This window comes from Filicampus tigris, chromosome 1, assembly GCF_054856515.1.
Source record: "Filicampus tigris isolate MCC_2025a chromosome 1, RoL_Ftig_1.0, whole genome shotgun sequence".
NCBI lineage: Eukaryota > Metazoa > Chordata > Actinopteri > Syngnathiformes > Syngnathidae > Filicampus > Filicampus tigris.
In genome coordinates this window covers 24672379-24687365 of record NC_141217.1, presented here as the reverse complement: position 1 = coordinate 24687365, position 14987 = coordinate 24672379, and the positions used below count along the sequence as shown (strand labels likewise).

The following is a 14987-nucleotide window of genomic DNA, read 5'->3' as shown; positions in this document are numbered from 1 at the left end:
TATGGAAGCCAATGTTGTTGGGCCTCCTCAGGTGAAGCAATAAGCTCCCTGACACATCCAGGTTAAATCATTCATGGGGGTGGGGAAAGGGGCCTGGTTTGTGTGTGCGCATCACTGCAACCGGTGAGCTGGGCCAATCTGTGAATAAATGTTTAAGAACATCACTTAAAAGAAAAAACAAGTGCGGGAAAAAGCAATGAACAACTAGAGGAAGTGTGTGCGAGGCGTGAAACTTTAATGTAGAATAATTCAACTAACATGTTCAATATGTGCTGAGACAATTTGGCGCAGGTTTAGTCATCTCCTTACCCCACTTTGAGGTAAATGTTTAACTGAAGAGTGTCTGCTTGCACACTATAGTGCACATCAGAGACCAGATGAGAGGGAGATCATGTTGTCGCAGAGAAAGCCAAAAGGGAGGAAGAAGCACGCACAGGAATTAACCCAAAGTGAACTTTGTACACACATTATGATTTGATCCATGCATTGCCCAAACCGCACATTGAGTTTTCATCCAGTAGTGTGGTTTTATATTTACAGAATGGTTCCCTTGTGTGCTTGCTCATCAAATCACTCAACGATCACATGCTCCTCATTTAGCGCCCATTTCATCTCCACTTCTGATTAAACGTGAATAGCGCCGAGCATTCTTTATGTGAAATTTGTCCAGTTTCTGTTATTGTTTGGTAAAGGACCTTTGTGAGGATATACAGTACCGTATGGTGTCATCCATTTGAACTCAAAATATTGTCATAAGCATTGTATTACTGCATTCACTCTCACATGCAGACCTATTGACAATCATGGAATGTATTTGAAATGTGGGAGGAAAAAAAACTCACACAGGCAAGGTGAGAAGATGCCAATTTCACACAGAAGGGCCTGAATCTGGAACTTCTACTGTGAGGCAAACACAATAACACTACAACTCCATACAGCCTCCTGTATAAGGAATGGGCAATTTATATGTTGAAGGGGCCCACAAGTTTTCATCAGTGCTACAGGGGGGAACACATAGGACTACACACTTCCGAACCAGATGGATGACAAAAATGCTATTTTAAATATGAACAAAATATGTGCATATGTGCAAAATACGTGCTCGTAATAGATTTCATTTTTAATACATTTTTCAATGCATATAAAAAAGATCCACTATCCAGGCGACAACAAAGGGTTTGACGCAAACAATAAAATAACCATATACTGCATTTTTTTTCCAGTGCAAAGGGCTCACTTCAAAAAAATATTATTCAAGGAAAAATATCGATATCGCGATATTGACTCATGCAATATACATATTGCAAAGACATGCAATAATTTTCTCATGGATGCTTTTATCTGAATTTGACCAGTGGGATTCAAACTTAAATGTGCATTGCATTCACTCTACATTATCTAGGGGAATTACAATTAATTAGCTAAGAATACATTGAGTTTGCCGATTTTTCTGCATGAAAAAAAATATTTCTTTCATTAAATAAGAAAAATATTATTTCTTTAGGAACTTGTTAAATATTGCAATAATATCGATATCACTATCTTCAACAACCATATTGCATATCACATGTTTTTCCAATATAGTGCAGGCCTCCTACTTATAATTCCAAATGCACGAAAAAATGTAAAAAAATTAGGCCTACTCACATTTGTAGTATATGGCAGTATAAGACCCAGTGCAAGCGCAAATAAGACATCTGCCCTTTAGCGGTGATTGATGATATTAACACTGAACAGTCAACCCCAGTCAACCCCTGCATATTTGCAGGTCGGCGCCTGTGGATTCGTATATTTGCTGATTGTTTTCCCTTTTTTCAACATTGTTTCCTATTTTGAATTTTTCTGTTTTTATCCTGATTAGTATTATGCTGCTGCTATTTGTATCTTTTCCAAATTAAGATAAAGACCAAATTGTTTTCCATTTCAAAATCCTGACATGATATTCTATTGGATAGAAAGAACAAATCATAGTACTTAAAGCAAAAAAAAAAATCAACCCAAACATATTTTTTAAAGAATATCTTCTATGCAGGCCCACTAGTTGAAACACGGCATTCTGATCAATATTGCGTTTGTGGAATATGAGTTTAAGCAGCAAAATCCACCCGTTTTTAGCCATCTCTGCCCTGAGCAGTTGTGATGTCATTTTCAGTCGACAGAAGTGTCAAAAAATGGCCTCCCTCAGAGATGGCTAAAAATGCGTGGATTAACTCTTATTCCACAAACACACTATTTATCAGAATGCCTTGTTTTAACTAGTGGGCCTGCATAGAACATCCAATTTAGAGAGTCCAATCAACTTACCATGTATGTTTTTTGGAATGTGGGAGGAAACCGGAGTACCCGGAGAAAAGGCACGGGGGGAAACATGCAAACCCACACAGGGAAGGCGGAGCCGGGATCGAACCCTCGATCTCTGAACTGTGAGGCGGACGTGGTAACCAGTCGACCACCGTGCCGCCTACATAGAACATATTCTTGAAAAATATATGTTTGGGTTGACTTCCACTTACAATGCACTTGTTGAACATGTTCACACTGCACCAATGAAGTGATTTAACAGGATAAAATCAATGTATGTAAAATTGCTAGGTCCTTTTCTCAGAATAATGAAAATGAATTTTTAACGTTTTGTAAAAGCGGCCTTCCTTTTATATCAAATAACAGTTTATCCAGTTCTGTCAAATGGAAATGATCTATTAGCAGACAGGTCCAGTGATAACTTTCTGAGAATGTTTGGGTTTGGTTGAACCATTTATTTTGGAGATAAAACCGAATACCAGAGCTGGGCACTTGACGCTTTTTCCCTCCACCCTTGACCTGTGTACCCTTCCGGCCGCGACCTCCCGCCCTTATCCATAAAATTATCACCCCCGCCCCGTTCCGCCTCGCGACCACGTCAAACGCATGAGGGATGATTAGTGGGCCGGACTAAAATCCACTTCCGGCCATGCTTAGTCCAGCCCTTTTTTAAAATTTGTCAGCCCCCTTCCCCAAAAATGGGCATCCGGCCGGGCCGGAGGGTCCGACCGGTTCGGCCCAGGGACGGACTGCCCAGCTCTGCCGAACACGATGTCTGGTGAGAGCACGCACTTGCTTGCTTCAAGTTTCCAATGTTCCCACAGCATCCACATGCGCGCTTCAATTGCAGGCTGTCAATGGAATTTTGGACAAAAACATTGCAGACATTCCAGGTATTCACGCCTTTGGCATGCGATGTACTTTTGGGAAGAAGGGAAACAGGTCAATTAAACATAAAATGGTCTATGTTGGCCTTTTATCCCACGGGCTTCATTATGCATCCTCACACACCACAAGGCCAAAGATAGAGGGCTCTCGCCCAAGATAGAAGGCTCTCTGGTCAAACGTACACTCTGCTTTTGGCCACAATGGATGCCTTTAAAAGTAACCCTAAGCAAAGTATGAATGTATAACCTCTTCCTGGGAGTCAGATTGTCTTAAAAAATGTGTGCAGTTGTCATACTATCACCATCACACTTCTCTGGGTCACATATTTAAATTCACACTCTTTACCTTTAAGAAGGTCAAACATAAGTCAGCCTCCAATGACAGGATATTCTATTTATACACCTTCAAATTATAAGACATCAGTGTGGGGTGGTCACTTGAAACCATAATGAGATATTAGCTTCCTCCCCAGACTAAACCAAGGCTTCTGGCTTCCTGAACTTTGTCTTCCCGCCTTCCCACATTGTCACAGTTTGGTGGAGTGAATGACCCTTCCGTCCTTTGCAACCTCAGTGAATGGAAACATGGCTTCTGTTGTCGTCGAAGGAGACAAAATAATGCAATTTTAGATTTTTAGACCAGCAGCAGAATTTTTAAATATATTCATCAATAAAAAAATGTATTGTAATGTATTGTAACTGACCGGGATCCAGTGTAAAGCCTTTAGAAGATCCATCCATCCATCCATTATCGATACCGCTAATCCTCACAAGGGTCGCGGGGCGTGCTGGAGCCTATCCCAGCTGTCTTCGGGCAGTAGGCGGGGGACACCCTGAATTGGTTGCCAGCCAATCGCAGGGCACACAGAGACAAACAAACATCCGCACTCACAATCACACCTAGGGGCAATTTAGAGAGTCCAATCAACTGACCATGCATGTTTTTGGAATGTGGGAGGAAACCGGAGTACCTGGAGAAAACCCACGCAGGCACGGGGAGAACATGCAAACTCCACACAGGGAGGCCGGGGCCAAGATCGAACCCACGACCTCTGAACTGTGAGGCGGATGTGCTAACCAGTCGACCACCGTGCCGCCGCCTTTAGAAGATGAGGATGATAATTATAATAACAATGAGTAGAATTTATTCCTACAATGATTCAGAGAGTTCTTGTCATATTTATCAGAGATGGGAAATCCAGGTCCAGAAAGTAAAATCCTTGCCACAGTTTGTCTTGAGCCACAGGTGCTTCAACTCATCTAACGGGTAAAGGAGCTCAGTTGAGTAGAAGCCCCTGTGGCTCAAGACAAACTGTGGCAGGGTTTTTATTTTCTAGACCTGCATTTCTCATCTCTGATATGTATAAATAACATTTGATGATATTGTCTGCCCACGCCTAGATCAAATCCACCAAAATCGCATTACACACAACATACAAAAGCTTGCCACAACTTAGACCTACTTTCACTTGGTCTAAAATGTAGTCTACTTTCTGTTACCAAATTGTCAGATGCGCCACCAGCGTGTCATAGAAAATGTGCTGCGTCCGCCAGGTAGCATGGCCCAAACATGCTAAACTAGACTTGCCTGGGCACGAAAATGAAGATGCCCATTTTTTCACGCTGAGCGCACGTCAGTCCACGAAAATAGGGCCCAATAAGTCATAAATCAAATTACAGCAACAATGCAAACAAATCCGTGGCTTTATCATTTCAAGTTTTCATGTTCATGAAACATTGATATTTAAACACGTGAACTATACTTCTCAAGCACTGAACTTATCTAGACACTATAGAAACAAATAAAGAAATATGTCTGTAGTAAATATAAGAAATAAAGCTGAACAACCAAAATGAATCTTACCTCACTCTGACGCCGCTTCACTCTCGCGGCTGCAAGCGGTGCCGGACAACGCACGCGACTGCTTGGAAGGCAACCCCGCGAAATGAAGAGAGACGCAGGCTCATGATCACCCCCACACGCTGCGCAGACAGTAAGGAGCTAATGTTGTTGTGCTAATGCCTTTTGTTTTAACGGCCTGAAGCGAGTTGTTGCTATTAGCTGTACCGTTATTCTAGCCGGGGAGGGAAGGGAGGGTGGGAAATAAACATCCATGCTTGCCTGATTGCTTGCCCACTGCCAGTCGCTGTCTGCCTCCCGAGAGTTGACACGAGTTTAGCGTGGCTAAATGTCCGAAATATAAACCAGTCGGGGTTCGTGTGCGCATTCATGCTCTTGTCCGCTTCAGCCTGTGTAAGTGGAGAAGCGATCGCCACGGTATTTTGGATTTTGTGGAGGAGATCATGATGAGATCACGTTTTATGTCAATAAACCCAAACTATTGTGCAGAACACTTTTATACTTTCACAATCGGTCGCCGTTTTAGACAACAGAACTGACAAAGCAGCAATATTACCACGCTTGGCTACCTCCCGTGACGTAGACCGCTGAAAACCAAAAACATAACATAAGCCACGCCCCAAAAGGGGGCGGGGCAATTTGTCATCAATCTAATCACCTAAAAAAACCTTCAATCATGACAGAGTCTTTTGGGGGGGGTGGGGTCAGGGCACTTTAGTACTGATGTCATTTTTACATGCAAACCTATTATATAAGTGTCAATGGTAAGCTTACCCATCCTGTTTGCAAAGTGACTGTCTCAAATGATATGCATGATTTCTTTTTGATTCAAGTATATTCAAGTGGGTTTTATTGCCGTGGGAAACAGTTGTTTTCACACCGGCCATGCACCCCTCTTTGTCAAGTGGTGAAATATATTTCTCTACAGTTCCTTGACGGACCATGAATGTAAAAACAAAGCCTAGATCTCTGTCTATTTGATGAAAATAAGGCTAGTTCTGTGTCACAGCAAAATCAAAGGACAAAACAACACCGGGTCATCCAAAAAGTTGTCAATTTTCGCCAGAGCGCAAACACAAAGCAGCGCCCAGATAAAGTCAAGCACGTGTTCCTGTTTTGATGGCCTTTTAACAGTAATAGCATTGTATGAGGATGACTCATGGCTATTAGGACAAATGAAAGGCGATGATAATTCAACACAGATGCATTTATCACTTCAGTGTCCGACCACCGGTGGCTCACGATGCAGCTTTTGTTCTTGACAACTGCTGTTGGAACGCTTTCTCATTAAACGCCTCGCCACGCCATGTTCTCATTGGCGTTAGCAGCAACCGTACAATTGAAATGCAGAAGAATGATGCATTCAAAAAGCAATCAGGATGTACTTATTTCATGCTTTTATAAGAGAAAGTAGAATGCCAATGTGACTGCAGTGTAAAAATTGAGAGAGCAAATATCCCTGAAAGAGGCTGACTAACGCTTTCATAAGTGTAACAAACTATGAAATCGAAAATTATTTTCCATGAATATCTAAGAGCCTAGAACATATTCTGGAAAAAGAGGTTTGTGTTGACTTCCTCTTAAAACATACTTGTTAGTATTTTTGTGCTTTCTTTGGTTATTTCCAGTGAGGCAGTGACGCATTTGAGTGAGGCGCAGGGTGCACCCTGGACTGGTCGCCAATCAATTTGAGGCCATGTTTTGACTTTTTCCCCCTTTGCTTATTGAAAAATAAACAAGCTTTGAAGCTTTTTTTTTTCCAACAAGATTTTTTCCTCCCCAGCATTAACTTGCATCCACCTCTACAGAAATAAAAGACAAAGTGGTGCAACCCAACTCACTTCACAAGCCACAGCCCAGCATGTAGTGAGCAATTCTTGAAAATAGGCCCTTCAAGCTGTTTAATGCCACTCCCAGATGATTACTGTAAAACGCGTATTACAAAACAACTACATGCGGTGCCATAAATTCTTACTTTTTTCCCCACCTTATTGTTTAAAGTGGAAGTCAACCCAAGAATATATTTTTTAAAGACTATGTTCTATACAAGCCCACTAGTTGAAACAATGCATTCTGATAAATACTGCATTTGTGGAATAAGTTAATACACCTGTCTTTAGCCATCTCCGGGGGCGGCCATTTTGTCACTTCTGTCGACTGAAAATGACATCACAACTGCTCAGGGCTCAGATAACGCCCAATCGCGGCTCACCTGTTTTCTGAAGCTGAGCCGTGATTGGTCGTTACCTGAGATCTGAGCAGTTGTGATGTCATTTTCAGTCGACAGAAGTGACAAAATGGCCGCCCCCTGAGATGGCTAAAAACGGGTGCATTTTGCTGCTTAACTCATATTCCACAAATGCAATATTAATCTGAATGCCTTATTTCAACTATAGTGGGCCTGCATAAAACATATTCTTGGAAAAAAACATGTTGGGTGGACTTCCTCCATAAGAACAAATGTAAATATCAGACAAGGATAACACAAGTAAAGATTAAAAAAGCAGTTTTTAAATAGTGATTTTATTGAATTGGGGGGTGGGGCTCTTCAAAGCTACCTGGCCGTGTACTTGCCCCCCTCGTTAAATCATGCATTATCTATGCCTAATCCCATTCTTTGGAAAGGCTGAGTTCATTTCCACTGACCACACCCAAGTCTGACTACCTCCACATCTGCCCAATCAAGAAATCACTTCAATAGAACCTGTCTGACAAAATGAATTCAGCATGAGAACAGCAACAACAAAATGCCGCAATCCAAAGAAATTCAAGAACAGATGAGAAATAAAATAATTGACATTCATCAGTCTGGAAAGGGTTATAGAGCCATTTCTAAAACTTTAAGAGTCCAGCGAATCATGGTGAGAGCCATTATCCACATATGTAGAAAACATGGGGCAGTGACGAACGTTCCCAGGAGTGGCCGGCCTACAATAATTACCCCAGGAGCATGGCAACAACTCATCCGGGACGTCTCAAAAACTGCAGACCTCCCTTGGCTCAGTTAAGGCCAGAGTTTGTGACTCAACAATAAGCAAGAGACTGGGCAAAAATGACATTCATGCCAGAGACGCTGTGTGCAATAAAGCTCACCAGCGAATGATTGTCCTCCGCAAGCTCAGGAACGTGAATACAAACCTGTTTTAGTCTTGTTTTATTGAATCTGTTATTACATTTGCTTTTTTTGAGTCCATCACAAAATCACTACAGACAACAGGACATTGTGAGGGTGAATACAAAACAACCCTAATTGATCATATGCATGTCAAGATGTTTAAGTACTTTTAACCTCCTTAATTTACAGGTCTTCTTAGCATTTTTAAGACACACTGCACTTACTGTGGTCACTTCATCGTTTTTGTCTGTTTATTTTTAGCAATCCTTTTGAGCTATTTTGTCATGCATTTGAGCTTTTTATTGTCATAATTGATTGTATTTATGAATAGTCTCAGTCTTACTGGCTGCGCCACAAATTGCCCCATGGGGACTATAAAGAACTCTTGGATCTTGAGTCTTGATGAGAAGAAAGTTGAACTTTTTGGAAGGTGTGTGTCTCGTTACATCTGGTGTAATTGTAAGACAACATATCAGAAAAAAACATCTCACCAACAGTCAAACATGGCGGTGGTAGTGAGATGGTCTGGAGCTGCTTGACTAATCCATGACCTGGACAACTTGCTGCGATTGATTGCAACCATGAATTTTGCTCCGGACCATAAAATCCTGTTGGAGATTCGGCCATCAGTTTTTGACCCCAAGGGGAAGCGTGCTTGAGTTATGGAACAGAACAACGATCCAAAACAAACCATGTTAACTTCTAAATGGCCTTTAAAAATCACTAAAGATTTTGGAGTGGCCTAGTCAAAGTCCACACATGAATGCAAATGAAATGTTGTGGCATGACCTTAAAAAGGCTGTTCACACTTGATAATACTCCACTGTTGCTGAATTAAATCAATTTTGCAAAGAAGAGTGGGCCAAAAATATCTCCACAGAGATGAGCAAGTCTGATCCCCAGTTACAGAAAACGCTTGATTCCAGTTGTTGCTGAAGACGGGCCAACCACTTATTAGGTTTGTGGGCCAAGTATTTTTTCATACAGGACCAAGTAGGTTTGAATAACTATTTTTTTGTTAAATAAAAATCATTTTAAAAATGCATTTTATTGTTTGTTTGCATATCTTTGTTTGATCTTGAAACGTTTTCAATTTCTATTCTATGGCTTTTGACCCAGCATGAGAGACCGCATTCTTTTAGTGTTTTATAGTGTTTACGCTTGTTGGTTTGTTTTGATTTTGTCTTTGCTTTTATATGTCTGACTTTTACTCCAAATGCACTTGTAAATGCAGTGATGGTTGTTTTTTGAAGCGCTCTATAAAGTTGAGTTGAACTACAGAAAAAATGGGGCTAAACATACAAATTAATAGAGAAAAATAGATAAAACTTATTTATCACCCAGACCTTGTTTATAGTTTGTAGTGGTGTTGATGTGAGACCTGTTTCTAATACATTCCCTATAAGGTGGTTATTCTATATATTAGTGCCTGCCATAGTTGTTCCAAACCCTAACCCTTCCCTCCCTGTATTTCTGGTATAGCAACAGTCTGTGCATCCGACCGTATTGTATGCCAATTATATTCCTAATCAGCCAAAGTCCAAAACACTGATCGACCACCAGCTTCGTCTTAACCTGTCAAACGTGTGTGTGTGTGTGTGGTCGTTAACAGGTCAAAAGGAGCTTGGGGTCAAGTAGGAGGGGTCTACTCACGTGTTTGGGATTGTGAGGATGGGGCTGAGTGTATATGTGTGTGTGTGGGTGAGTGTGTGTGTTCCCATTAAGGTGTTGCTACAGACTAAGCTGCAAGGACATCAAGTTACCCTATCCTCGCACCACCTCGCTGTTATGGATGGATGGACAGAGAGCGACTTCAATGCAATTGTAATGCCCAATTTTGATGAACAAAAATATAAATTGATTAATGATTAGAACTAACACTGGTGAGAAAGAAAAAAAAATGCAAACTTTGTTGCACCCTGTTAGTAGCCTTAATATGTCGCAACTACAATAAATATTTATTTGAAATCACAGTATTGATTATAAAAACATTTCTAGGGCATAAATAGAGGGGGGTGTTGGGATAGTCTTATAATTAACAAACACATTTTCAATATAAAGTATGTAATCTGAATGACAATTATATACAAAGGTGAAAAAGTGTTGAAACCAGGGGCGGAGCCAGAACGTGGCCAATGGGTGGGCCTGGAAAAATCGGGGTGGGCCTGAATATTTCTCTCACTGAGCACAATCCTCCTGTCCCGACAAATCGTATATTCAATTAAAATGACAAATTGAATAATATGAAGTTCAGATCTTCCTTAGACAACCACAATTATGCCATTCTTAATCCATCCATTATCGATACTGCTTGCTGGAGCCTATCCCAGCTGTCTTCGGGCATTAGGCGGGGGGCACCCTGAACTGGTTGCCAGCCAATCGCAGGGCACACAGAGACAAACAAACATCCGCACTCACAATCACACCTAGGGGGCAATTTAGAGTGTCCAAGCATGTTTTTGGAATGTGGGAGGAAACCGGAGTACCCGGAGAAAACCCACGCAGGCACGGAGAGAACATGCAAACTCCACACAGGGAGGCCGGGGCCGGGATCGAACCCACGACCTCTGAGCCATTCTTAATATTTAATCAAATAAAATAAAAAACACAATGAAACACTAATTCAAAAATATTTTAATAATTTAACAAAAAGTTAAAAGTATATCTTTTTTTCATGAATCTCACTTGGGCAATTCTGTCAATCTGGGTGGGCCTGGGTGCCCTTGGTTGCAACTGATCCTCACTACTAGCATCAATACAGGTTTGGATTAAACACTGCAATCTGTTGCTCACTTGAAACAGACTGAATGAACTCTGTTCTCACGACTTTCAAGTCATTCGGTGTGCATGGACGATCTTGATACATTGCACATTTTGCTGCTCCCAATAAGGACGAGTTGAACATCAGGACCCGCAGCGAGGCATTCAACTAAACATTACCAGAAACACTGATCTACATATACAACTAGGGTTGCCAACTTTCTCACTCCTAAATAAGGGACAGGTGCACGGTGCCACAGTGGTATGAGCACGATGTATGAATTTTGGAATTTTTTTTCTAAATTTCACATTCATGCTGGAACCACATTCACATAAAAATAAGAAAAAATGAAAAAAATGGACAGTGTTTTTCACAGGACAGCGACGATATGTCACCTCATATGAAACCACAATTTGGCTCTTTTCATCAAAAAACGGGTGTCAGAAATCGGAATTGTAAAAGAGGAGTGTGACTCACCAAATTTATTTTTTCTATGGATATTTCTGGCTGCTTTGGACTGACTCAACAGTCTTCTGTCATTTTGCTCAGCCAGAGAGAAGTCCTTACATGACAGGTGGAGTGATTGGCGCTTGTTGTGGGATTGACGCTTTATCTGATCTAGGATCTGTTATGTGTAGTACCGAGAGTCTCCATTAGTGCTATCACTGTTTAAGAACCAGCAATGTATGTTCGAGCAAGTATACAAGTTTTTATTTTATTATTATTTTTTTTTAGTATACAAGTAAAAGACATTGAGCTGCCAACCCGTCTGTGTCCGTCGTTATTGACAGTCGATCGCCATCCAAAGCTTTACTAAAAGCATCTTATATTACAGGATCGGTAGATTGCAGTTTTCTGTATTTGCAAGAGTTGATAGTGAATATACGGGACATTTAAGGTCCCGTATGGGACAAACCAAATTAGCCCAAAATACGGGATTCCCGGCTAATACAGGACATTTGGCAACCCTGTATACAACCTACATTCTAACATGTTTTCATGAAATTGTATGAATGACTTATTCTGTCATATTGTAATGCCCCTCGAAGTGGTCAAAGATGCACAGAGTCGCTGATGCAATCTAATCGTCGTTTTAATAACAGATCGTAACGAAAAAAACACAATCACACAAGAGCTGCTGGTGGCAACAACTCACGCCCATGCGCTCAATCATACCACTGACTCCTCGAGCCCAACCTCCCTCTCCACCTGGCTCGTCCCCACTCTATGACGTCACTCGCTACCCACAGGCCCAGCCAGCACATGCACAAAACAAAGAACAGATATTACAATACGGATGGCAACAGATGGACACGTTTTTTTTATCTTCTACCATCTAATGGAATAGTATTTATTTGTTGTGCCTGTTTCTATACGGCGATGGCATAGATAGATGAACAAAGATCTCTGTAACGATATCTGTAATGAATAAATACTCATTTTCAAGGGAAAAAAAATCTTGAATTACATAGATTATTTCCCGCTTCAAACCTGATGATGTCTCACCACACACGAGCGTGGGACGGCCCCCCCTGGTTGGGAATCACTGCACTCGTTGAATTAACTATGCGCTCTTCTGCCAAAAATTATCTTCTTAAATTCAAAAAAGACATTTGCGTTGTTCCACTGTTCATTTTGTGACATGTCCCCTGAAACACCGGTCCACTTATTATGGCATTGTCGTTAATACTAACAAATTCTGAAAAGATGTATCTCGATTTATTAGTGATCATATTCAGGGGCGTCGCCAGTTGAATTAACTGTTCCACAATGACGTTTAGTGACATCGATTAGTCGCTCCTCACGTGTTTTTGGCTTTATGACGAGGCAGCAACAAATTAGTGTTCACTGAATTAAATTAGTCCGAACCGTCGTCTTAATTGATTTAAAGTTGTTATTTCTGAATGTGCATCTCCGGTAAGTGAAGGGGAACCAGTAAATAGTAAAAATATATTTTTTAACAACTTTTCAGGCTGCTCTATCAAAGTGGAAGGAGCCATTTACATTCCGCTTTACACTTATGCACTACTTTGTATTGCTACTAGATCACATGCATAAAATCTCAATTTAAACACATTTAGGTTTGTGGTTTGAAGGTGGCACCATTTGAAAAAGTTCAAGGGATATGAATACTTTTATTTCAAGGTACTGTAACTGTTACGTAAATCCCATCGTGGAAAGTATAGTTTTTAATGCTTTCTTAGATTTGTGCAAGTGTACCCCAAAAGGTGAATAACGGTTATTTGGTGCCCTCACGCGCCAATAGTTAGTCATCACAAGCAGAGGGGCTTCAGGCTTCAAAAGTGAGAAATTTCAGGCGGATCAAAAGGGATGGTACGTGACGGTGAAATGTTTCAATCCGAGCCATCGAAAACCGGAAGCGGAAGTAGATTCTCACAAGGGAGATCAAAATGAATTTTTGGGCCAATTCAGTAACGAGTTTTTGTTCAATTACGCCAAGTGGCTCTTAAAAAATATGTGTACCGTTTATTGCATTGCATTTTATTGTTACGGGGTGGGTTATGATTGTTGTGGCAAAGGCCGTTAATGTCGTCTAGATTAGAGTAAAAGAGATGTCAGTTTTCTGAATTCCGGAGGTCTTTGCAAGCGTCATCACGCGGGAATGGTGGAGAATGAGGAATCGAATGGGGCGCGCCGTAGTGTGGAAAGAAATCGTTAACGGCGCAATGCCTATAGGCACACATGCACCCTTGTGCCCCTCATTTGCGCGTTCCCGCCTAGGCCAGGTTAAGAGTGTGTCGGTTGTCCCAAATCGTTTTAGTGTACTGCCGCCCCGCCCCCTTTGCTTCCTTGTCCCGCACTTCTGCTGAACTTGCGTCCTTGGCCCCTAAACCGAAGTATATTACCCACAATTCGTTGCGGATTTGACCAAAATAGCGTGAAACTGACGACATCCGCCGTAATACTGTACCTGTCCCGAAAAAAAGTATCTTGCGAGTGTAAATATAGAATTATTACAAAGTGTATAATTTGTATATGTGTGATTTAAACAGCGAAATTGGCAAACATAAGTCGATGACTTTGCATGAAGTGTCCCAATTCTACGATATATATTTGTATACTTGTAACCTGCGCCCTCGACCATTCGTGCACTTCTACGTGTGCAATTCAGCGAAGAACGTAGCGTGCAAGTGTGGGATTGGGCCGTTGTTATATCAGATGGTGGAGTAACTAACGCGCTCATGCTATATGATACACGTAAAAGAATCTTGGATAGGGACATTTATTAGGCTTTTGATATACTATATTCAACTGCTTTCTATAGCTGTAGACAACCAACCCAATTAACATATATAATCAAAAGTCTCCGGGTGGGGAGGCATCGACCGGTCCCATGGTGTAATGGTTAGCACTCTGGACTTTGAATCCAGCGATCCGAGTTCAAATCTCGGTGGGACCTCGTCCTCCTTTTTCCAGGATTTATGGAATGGCCCCCGCATTTATACTGCTGCTTGTTACTAGCCGTCGCTATTTACAAGAATAACGAGATTCACAGTGGATAAAGTAAGTCCTAACATACATAGGATGTACAGTCAATTTTTATTTGTCTTAATTTGTTTACAAAAATATATATTACTGACTAAAAATAATACATCTTTGTGTTTCTATCTATGCGACGCACAGTGACAGGTATGACAATTAAATGGTCTTCCACTAGATGGCTGGAGGAACAATTAATCTGTGTATCCACCTGTTTTCCATTCATACTGCAGAACGTCGCATAAATATAAACAGTCCCAGATTTCAAACCAAGTCAATTTTTGTGCAACTTAAGGCGAGTTCACCATTATTTCACCATATCTTTTGTGACATTTTTCTTTAGTGGTGAGCCATGGGATTTTTCTAAATCGTGTGGCTTGGCTCAATAAAGGTTGGGAAACACTACTTGGTCTCATGTCAACAAAACATTCCAACGTATTGTTAGAAGTAGAATATATGTTTTGAATTAATACATGCAATAGCGCAGTCTCATCTTTGTTTTGTTGACATGCATAACACAGCAATAAAATGTGTTTTGTTACCAAACCTTAAGTATTTTAT

General features: G+C 41.0%; 1 non-coding gene across 1 annotated transcript; it reads left to right on the top strand.

Annotated features, from left to right (window-relative positions):
• The first annotated feature begins 14274 nt into the window (after positions 1-14274).
• Positions 14275-14346, top strand: trnaq-uug (transfer RNA glutamine (anticodon UUG)). The gene has a single exon. It is a non-coding gene; the product is annotated as a tRNA-Gln (tRNA).
• The last annotated feature ends 641 nt before the right edge of the window (positions 14347-14987 follow it).